Here is a 10,370-nt window from a genome sequence, read left to right as displayed (position 1 = left end):
CTTTAAGAAGATGGTGATGTGGACACATTTGTGCGGCAACTGAAGCTCCTGTTGGGTCATCCTCAGCTCATGTTTCCGGGTGGAAAGTGACATGAAATAGATAGATACCTAAAGCTTTTCCATTTGGAGACTGTGGAGGTATGTCTTAAAAAAGGGATTTTAGGGGGAGGTACAAACTGTTGTGTGTAAGATAGGCTCAAGGATGTATTGTACAGCACTGGGAATATAGCCAATATTTTGTAATACCTGTAAATGGACAGTAACCTTTAAAAGTTGTATAAAAAAACCAAAAAAATTTTAAAACATTAAAAAGGGATTGTAGGCATCAATGGAAGGAGATATTTGGGAGAGACACCCTCCAAGTGCTCCTCAAATCATAAGACATCCATCTGGAAATTGATATGTAATTATTTATGACATTCAGGGCACTTCTGTGTCCCATCCCTAGAGTGAAAGAATTTGTGCACGTGTAGGTTGGCAGCCTGGAAGAATTCACTACTACAAATGGGGCAGCAGTGGAAACATTCCGCTAAATGGTTCTGCTTATACTCCTGAAGTCCTGTAAGCTCCTGGAAAGCTGTCCCACAGTTCTTAGGTTGATCGGAGCAATCTTCTCCAGAGAGTGGCTCTAGGGCTTCATCATCAAATAAGGCAATAAGGATATGTCCATCATCCCCAATAGGCTCTCCCTGAAGCTCTTCTGAGTGCTCAGAGGAATATGTTTCCAGGTCTTCCTCCTCACACTGTGTGTCAAGATGGGTACTAGAAGTGACAGAGTCCTGCGGTGGTTTCTCTCCATGAGTGGTAGTAAGTTTCATAGGTATCCTCATCTTCTCACTCAAGTTATACTAGGAGCTCTTGCTTACCTGAGAGCGCCCCACCCAAGATATAGCCAGCTCTGGTGGGTAGCAAGTACTCTTCTTGAACTTCCAGATGGAGGCTGGATTTCTTTCTTTTTTTCATTGAAGTATAGTTGGTTTACAATGTTGTGTTGGTTTCAGGTGTACAGCAAAGTGATTCAGATATACTATCTATCTATGTAATTGTTCAAATTCTTTTCCATTATAGGTTATTATAAGATGTTGAATATAGTTCCCTGTGCTATGTAGTAGGACCTTGTTGTTTATCTATTTTATTACATAGTAGTGTGTTTCTGTTAATCCTAGGCTCCTAATTTATCCCTCCCCTCTTTCCTCTTTGGTAACCATAAGTTTGTTTTCTATGTCTGTGAGTCTGCTTCTGTTTTGCAAATAAGTTCATTTTTTTAGATTCCACATATAAGTGATATCATATGATATTTGTCTTTCTCTGTCTGACTTCACTTCGTATGATAATCTTTAGGTCCATCTATGTTGCTGCAAATGGCATTATTTCATTCTTTTTTTGTGGCTGAGTGGTATTCTATTGTGTATATATACCACATCTTCTTTATCCATTCATCTGTCAGTGGGCATTTAGGTTGCTTCCATATCTTGGCTATTGTAAATAGTGCTGCAATGAACATTGAGGTGCGTGTATCTTTTTGAATTAGAGTTTTCTCCAGATATATGCCCAAGAGTGGGATTGCCAAATCATGTAGTAACTCTATTTTTAGTTTTTTTAATATATTTTATTTATTTAATTTTATTTTGGCCACGCTGTGCAGCATGTGGGATTTTAGTTGCCTGATCAGGGATCAAACCCGTGCTCCCCTGCAGTGGAATCACAAAGTCTTAACCACTGGACCACCAGGGAAGTCCCTATTTTTAGTTTATTAAGAAACCTCCATAGTGGCTGCACTAATTTACATTCCCATCAACAGTGTAGGAGAGTTCCTGGGGGCTGAATTTCTGATGTATCTTCCCCAGGCTCAGGCTGGTTTCATCTGAAGATGATTTCTCTGTGACCTGGACATCTTCTGACTGCCATGCTACCTCTATACCCATCCTTGGGCCAATGGGCTAAGCATTTGTTTTTGGATTTTTGTTGAGGTTCTCGTCCTTCATTCTTACATACTTCCTAAGTAGATATTCTAAACAGATATAGCTTCATTTTAGCTTTTTAAACATTCCAAGGGGGAAAAAAAGAGATCAGTTTTGTTCATAGAATTAGTTAAAATTTACTCTAGGAACTACAAAGTTATTTGTTTTTCTAAACAGTTAAAGTTTTAAATTCTAAAAAGAATTAGAACTGTAGTTGCCTGTTTTTTTAGTCAAGATGGTACCGTGAGTTTATACTTTAACTACCACTCCCAAAATACATGGCAGTGCATGATAGATAAAATATAATAAAAGAAAACAATTAAAATATAGCTATATTCCAAAGCAAGATACAAATCCTCATGGACCATATCTGAATAGAAACAAAATGCAGTGATTAGGGCTAAAGGTGTATAGTTGTTGGATTCTGGGTCAGAGAATTGGCAAAAGTGGCTGGGAGTATAATTCTCAAAGCATAAATGAAATAAAAATGCAGCTGGGCTGGAAGAATATGTGACCACAGCCTGTGAGATGGCTGATGTAAAGCTGTATACCTGGAATAGTAGGTAGAAGCAGATAAAGCCACTAACCCAGAATATGATCAAGATAGGGGAAAATTAATAATCTAGAAAACAGAAAAAAAATCACCATGAGAAGCTGGTTCTTTGAAAACACTAAATGAAAAGATAAAGCGTTAGCAAGATGGACAAAGGCAAAAGGAAGGAGAGCACGAAAACATTAGAAATGAAAAAAAGCAAAATTACATTTCAGTAGGAAATTTAAAAACTAGACTAGAATAAATATTTTGAAAAATTAAACTGATGCCCATATATTTAAAAACTTAAATGAAATGGAAAAATTTCTAGAAGAATATAAGTCATCAAAATGGCCTCAAGAAGATAAAAAATAAAATAATAACCACTAAAATTTAATCTGTTACTTGAAGCCTTACTCTCTTTCCTTCAACCTAAAAAAAAAGACTTCAGGCTTATGTGGCTTTACACTAAATCTACAAAGAATACATAATCCTTTTCTAATGCAAGTCATCCTAGAAAATGAAAGAGAAAAGGCAAATTTATATCAAGACTGGATTAGAATAATATAAAGAAAGAAAAGTATGGCCAAATCTCACTTATAAATTCAAAAATCCTAAATAAATATTAGGAAATCAAATCCAGCAGGAAAAAAGGAAAGCCAAGAAACCAACAATAAAACAAAACTAACACATTTTGACTAGAAAGGTTTTTATCTCCCCAAATGAAAAGGTGTTTCCACATCAAGAAATTTTATTGAAGTAATTGACCACATTAATTAAACAAAAAGAAACATAGGATCTTCTTAACAGGTGTGATAGAAAACATATTCAATAAAATTCACTAGAAATTCATGATAAAAACCACAAAATAGACACTTTTTTAGAGTTCCTTGAAAACAAAGCTTCAGACAAGTAACAAAGTATTGAGTACTTTATTTGGGAGGTGATTCCAGGTGGCAGCAGTGAGGTCGCAGAGAAAATGAAACAAGCAAGGAAGGTGAGCCAATATAAATGTGTTATCCATATCACTGTTATAAGCCACAACATCTCAATACCACTGAGACCCTGAGAAGCATAGAAAAAATCGTCCATCAGAGGAAGGAAAGACTAGAGGCCAGGACATCCATCCTTGAGCTCCCATTCACCATTGATTCAGGGGTGACCTCTAGCCCAGCACTTCTATGTAGTATCCCCACACTAGGACTGAGTGGACTCCTATGGTTTTTGAAAAGCGCTACTATTGCAGAGAAGCCCATTGGGGAAAACTAAGAATGAAAAAAATGAAAACAAAACCCCAGAGATATATGGCATATGCTTGAGGTGAGATATTGTTAACATGAGTCAACGATGTTCACTATAGGTGCAGCTGAACTATAGTGAACTTTGCTGGGTACCAAAAATGTCTGCTACAGTTACCTAATTAGAAGCTACAACCAACATCATAATGGTGAAACTCTTTAAGGTCAGGAACAAGACAAGGATGCCTCTCATTATGATTATTACTACTCAACACTATTTGGGGAACCATGTGATGCTATAAGTTAAGAAAAAAGTATAAAAGTTTGAAAGAAAGACAAAACTGTCTTTGTTTGTAGATGATATATCTGTCTAAAAAAAGTAAAAAAAAAAAAGATGGACAGACAAGCCATTGGAACTAAACACAAGATAAGCCTGTAAAAATCAGTAGATTTCTATACACCAGCAATAATCAACTTTAAAATGTAACAAAAACAGATAACATTCACATTAGCAGTGATCTCTAGGAATAAAATCCAGTAAAATATGAGCAGGACTCATGGAGACAATTATAAAATGTTATTTAAGAGTATAACAGGGGGGCTTCCCTGGTGGCGCAGCGGTTGAGAGTTCGCCTGCCGATGCAGGGGACACGGGTTCGTGCCCCGGTCCGGGAGGATCCCACATGCCGCCGAGTGGCTGGGCCCGTGAGCCATGGCCGCTGAGCCTGCACATCCGGAGCCTGTGCTCCGCAACGGGAGAGGCCACAACAGTGAGAGGCCCGCGTACAGCAAAAAAAAAAAAGTATAACATAGGACTTGATTTAATACAAGATAGATCAGATTCATGCTTATGGATGGAAGGACTCAATATCATAAAGATTAAGTTATCTGTAACACTCCGTAAAGTCATTGTACTTCCAATGAAAACCTCAATATGAATGTTTTAAGGACCTTGAAAAACTGATTTGAAAACTTATATGGAAGAGTTAAAGGACCACAGACAGCCAAAATAATTTGGGGAGGATAAAAAGAAACAAGAGGAGGAGGAGGAGCCTGAGTAGTTAGGAAGACATATGACACAGCAAGTCATTTTAGAGTAATTAAGTCAGTTTTATATTGATGTAAGGATAGACAAATAGATTAATAAAACAGAACAGAGAGCCCAGAAAAAGATCTAAGCATGTATAGGCTCTTAGTATGTGATAGAGCGGATATTACAAATCAGTGGCAAAAGGTCAACTTATTCAGTAATGATGTTGAGATAACTGGATACACATATAGAAAAAAATAAATTTCTTCCTTACAATATAAATGATTAAATACCTAAATATGAAAAACAGAGGTTAAAACTGTAAGAAGTAAATGTAAGATATCTTTACAGCACCAGAGAGATTTTTTTAACAAGACAACAAAAGGGATCATAAAGGAAAATTGGTAGAATTAGACTACATTAAAACTTTAAATATCTGTAAAACAAAGGGTAGCATAAGTAAATATAAAAGACAAGTGACACTTTGGAAGAACATTTATGACTCGTGTGACTATAACTCAGATGAATCAATAAAAAAACTCAAAAGAAAAATAGGCAAAGGTTATTAAACAACTTTAAAAGAAGTAACTTGAACATCCAAGGAAAAGATGCTCAACCTTATAAGTAATCAAGGAAATTCAAAATAAAATGCAATTTCATTTCTTGTCCATTAGATTGGCAAAACTTAAGAAAATCTGACAACCTCCTGATGTGATTCACTGAGAACACAATATCACTTATATAGTATTCCTGCCAAAAATACATAACCCCATCTAATCATGTGTAAATCATCAAGCAAATACAAATTTAGGAACAGGAGACAAAATAACTGGCCTGTATTCTTCAAATATGTCAATATCATGAAAAATAATATCTAAGGAACTGTTCAGGATTAAAAGAGACTAGCGAGAAATGACAAAGGCAACGTGTGCTGGGTCAGAAAAAAAATTGCTAAAAAGGACTTAAGTGGGAGAATTGGTGAAATGTTATAGTTCTTTAGCAATGTTAAGTTTCCTGAATTTGATCATTGTACCATGGTTACATAAGAGAATGTCTTTGTTCTTGGGAGCTACGTGTGGGAGTACTTGGGACTAATAGGTCATACTTTCTGCAACTTATTTTTAAATGGCTCAGGAAAAAATTATGGAAATAAAACATAAATGCATATGAAGGGAAGGAGGGGAGGGAGGAAAGAAGAGAGAGAGGTAGAGAAAGAAAGTAAAAGTAGCAAAGTATTAATAATTGGTGAATCTAGATGAAGCTTATACAGGAGGTCATTGTAACATTCTAGCAACTTTTCTGCTGGTTTGAAAATTTTCAAAATAAAATGTTTAAAGCATCTGTTCACGTCAAGTATTATTAAGGTTGTAGGAAAGTGGAAATTTTCATACTCTGCTAGAAAGGATGCAAATTTGTACAGTTCTTTGGAGAGTAACATAATAATGTATTATATTGTAGATACATAATAATATAATATAATAATAATGATAGTAATATAAGTAAGGGTGAACATGTTCATATCCTGTACCCCAGCAGTTCAAATGGGATGTGGGAAGAAAATAATAGAACTTTGTATTTATTTTATCTTTTAAGAAAAAAATTTACATTTTACAGTGGATATTGTATATTAGTATGATAGAGCATTTATATAATTTATAGATAAATATAGAAATGTTGGGGATAGGCAGTTAAATATTTTCTTGATAGGGCAGCCTGATGAATACAGTAGGAGACCGCTGGTCTTAAGAAATTCAGATATGCACGAGGATATATGTAGATATGTATGTTAACCGCAAATTGATTTGTAGTGGCAAAAATCTGCAAACATCCTGAATGTCCATCAGTAAGAGAAAAGATCAACTGTCTTTTATTCATATGATGGGGTACTAAATAGCAGTTAAAATGAATGAAACAGAGCTGTAAGTATCTACATGGGTAGGTTTAGAAAATGTTGAGTGAAAAAAGGAAGTTGGAAAACAATAAAGACACAGTACTATTATTTATGGATATTTAAATCTGCCCTAAAAACAAAAGCACTGCCTAGACAACAAAATCCTGGTGCTTGCCTCTGGGAGGGAAGGAGGAGGAGACAAGTACCAGAAAAGAGATTATACGGAGCTTAATTTGTAAAGTTTTATTTCTTTGCCCCTTCCCCTCCAAACAGAGAGTAAGAGATCTGAAGAAAATATTAGTAAATGTTAATTTTGGTTAGTTCTGGGTAGCAGATATGTGGGTGTTTGCTGTATTATTCTTTGAACTTTCTTGTACCTTTTGCTTTGTCCAAAAAGCAAAACTCAAAGTTTTTCATTTCCCTGATGAATTACAGGCCCCATACAGAAAGCACCTGACCAGCCAAACCTGTTCCTACAACTCTGCATATATCTCAGCTTCTGGACACACCAAAGCAACTTTAAATCAGAGCTTCTGAAAAAATACTTATCAACAGAAAACTAATGCCTCTTATTTTCATAAATGTATTCCTAATTTTATGGAAATGTCAGTCTAGTAAGGAGCATGTAGAGCCACAAGTGATGCCATGTTGAACCCAAATATTCTGTAGTGCTAAGTCATTGGCTGTTATCTTGATTTATGCAAGGATAAAACTGGAAATTCTCTCAAAGTTTAAAAAGTAGTTTAAGAATACAAAAGTTGCATATTGCTGAGTTACATATGTTAAAGTTCATTACCACTTCTATATAAAATTACCAGCCTCTTGCTAATGGCTCCCTTAGTTCAATATTTCAAGTTATGCTTGTATAATAAAAGAACTTTAATTATTCAGGGACAAATTAATTTACATTTCTCTAACATTTGGCCTCTTAATGGCATTTTTGTTTGCACCTGTACTGACTCCACCTCCACGAGAAAGAGAGTGAAACTAAGAATTGGTCTCTTCTACTATGTGTTGGGAGAATTAATTACATTTTAGTGAGAAAAAAGAATAGACACTATTGATTTAAAGGAGACTTGAGGATTACCCCAAAAATTTAATTGTAGGAACTTCCTGTGGCCCTCATTTGCATTAATTATTAGGAGAGGGCTCACATATTATTGCTGCCAAGAAATCTATAGGATAAATGTCTATCCAATAATCCACCTATTTTAAGCAGTAATTTGGGCAGTTCCTCTGAGCTAGTGAGTGGAGAGAATAAAACATTAAGAATTTCTGTTTGAAGGAGTTTCTTAGGTCCTCCTCTTACCATATGTTTAATGTGTGCAGGATCTGTAGTGTGGTCTCTTTTTTCATTCCTTATATTGGACATTTGTCTTTTTTTTTTTGAAAAGTCTCACCAGAGGCTTGTTAATTTTATTAGTCCTTAAATGTTTTGTTTTGTTTTGTTGATTCTCTACTATATATGTGTTTTCTATCTGATTCTCTCTTACCTTTACTATTTCATTGCTTCTACTTTTCTTCCCCCCTGCCCACTGCCCCTTGGCAAGTCTTTTTTTTTTTTCTTTGGCGTATAGTTGATTTACAATGTTGTGTTAGTTTCAGGTGTACAGCAAAGTGAATCTGTCATACATATACATATATCCACTCTTTTCCAGATTCTTCTCCCTTACAGGCCATTACAGAGTATCAAGCAGTGTTCCCTGTGCTATACCATAGGTCCCCATTAGTTATCTATTTTATATATAGTAATGTGTATATTGTCAATCCCAATCTTCCAATTTATCCCTCCCCCGCTTACCCCCTGGTAACCACAAGTTTATTTTCTACGTCTGTAACTCTATTTCTGTTTTGTAGCTAAGTTCATTTGTACCCCCTTTTTTTTTAATTCCACATATAAGCAATATCATATGATATTTATCTTTCTCTGTCTGACTTCACTCATCTTCTACTTTTCTTGTACTTATTTTTTAGTTCTTTTATAACCTCTCTAGAAGGGTAGAATTCTTGCTCATTAATTTTCAGTCTTTCTTCATTTCTACTCTATGGCTTTAAGGCTATAAATTTCCTTCTAAGGATTTCTTTAGCTAAATTGTACAAAATTGGATTGTACGTTTTCATATTGTTCAATTCAAACTATTTCCTAATTTGTTATCATTTCTTCTTTGACCATGGGTTATTAGAATATGTGCTAAATTTCCAAATATATGAGAATTTTCTGGTTACCTTTCATTATTCATTTCAGCTTACCTGCATTAGGATCAATAATATATTTTATCTAGTCTATATGATTTCATTCATTTGAACGTTGATGAGGCTTTCTTCATGGGCCAGTTTATGGCCAATTTCTGTAGATGTTTTATGTGTGCTTGAAAAGAAAGTATATTCTGAAGTCTTGGGTAGAATGTTCTGTATTTGTCCATTAAGTCAAGTTTCTTGATTATTCTTTCCTGGTATTATATCCTTAAGTTTTTGACTGCTTGTTCTATAAATTGCTAAAAGAGGTATGTATAAAAAGCTCCCATTGCGATTATGGACTTGTCTGTTTCTCTCTGGTTTTGACCATTTTTACTGTATATATTTTGAGACCATGTTACCTTCTCTGCTTAAAATGTAGGGAAAAAAAGAAAGAAGAAAAGTTGGTTGCAAAGATAATTCCACCTCCTTTTAATAAATCAAAAATGTTGCTGGACAAGTAACTAACGTTGTAGGATATTTTCCATGATGACATTTGTTCTGGGTTGTATTGTGTCCCCCAAAAGAAATAATGTTGGAGTCCTAACCCCCAGTACCTCAGAATATGACTTGACTTTACTCTGTAAAGACTTACAGTTCAAATGAAGTTCTTAGACTGATGTCCCTATAAAAAGGGGAAAATTGGACACAGAGTCAGACATATATAGGGAGAAGATGGCCATCTACAAGCTAAGGAGAGAGGCCTGTAACAGAATTCCCTTCACAACCCTCAGAAAGACCAGCCCTGCACTCACCTTGATCTCAGGCTTCCAGCCTCCAGAACTGTGAGACAATAAATTTCTGTTGTTTAAGCCACCCAATTTGTGGTATTTTCTTATAGAAGTCCTAGCACACTAATAGGACATTTATAACAACACAATTTTGTCCTTTAAAAAGAAAAGTATGTTTTTAGCAGAGGGAAAAAAAAAAAACAACAATAACCTTTCTGCCCTTAAAAATGTAAAATGAGGAACCAGGAGCTGAGAAAAGCTGATTTGCTATTTAACAGAATATCCTTTTACATGTTAATAGTAAAGACAAAACTTTTTATCTGGAATCATGAGACAGTTTTATTTAATAAACTTGGTGGGTCAGTCTTACTGAGTGAAGGAAAACAGTTCCCATGTTCTCAGAATCGCATTTTATGATTTCCTAATTAAGGATGAGGAAGACAATTCCCCAGTTTCCTTCAGAGAGGACTGGAGCAATAAACATAATGAACTCTAAGAATTTAATAATAAATCACCAAATCCAATGAGCATAATAAATACAACCAGGGAATTATTTTAATATAGACTCAGTGGAATAACCACAAATTCAACATCAAAGCAGCATGAGTTACACATATGTTAAACTTTGCTGGAAGTCAAATTTTAAAGAAGCTTAATTTTCTTAGCATAGATCTTGAGCCATGCCAGTTTTGAGGTTATTTCTTATTGGAAAAAAGAGAGGTATGACAATGTATAGGCTTACCTGTTCTAAG

The sequence above is a fragment of the Phocoena sinus genome, chromosome 1 (assembly GCF_008692025.1).
Source record: "Phocoena sinus isolate mPhoSin1 chromosome 1, mPhoSin1.pri, whole genome shotgun sequence".
Lineage (NCBI taxonomy): Eukaryota > Metazoa > Chordata > Mammalia > Artiodactyla > Phocoenidae > Phocoena > Phocoena sinus.
Note: the sequence above shows the minus strand (reverse complement) of the source record.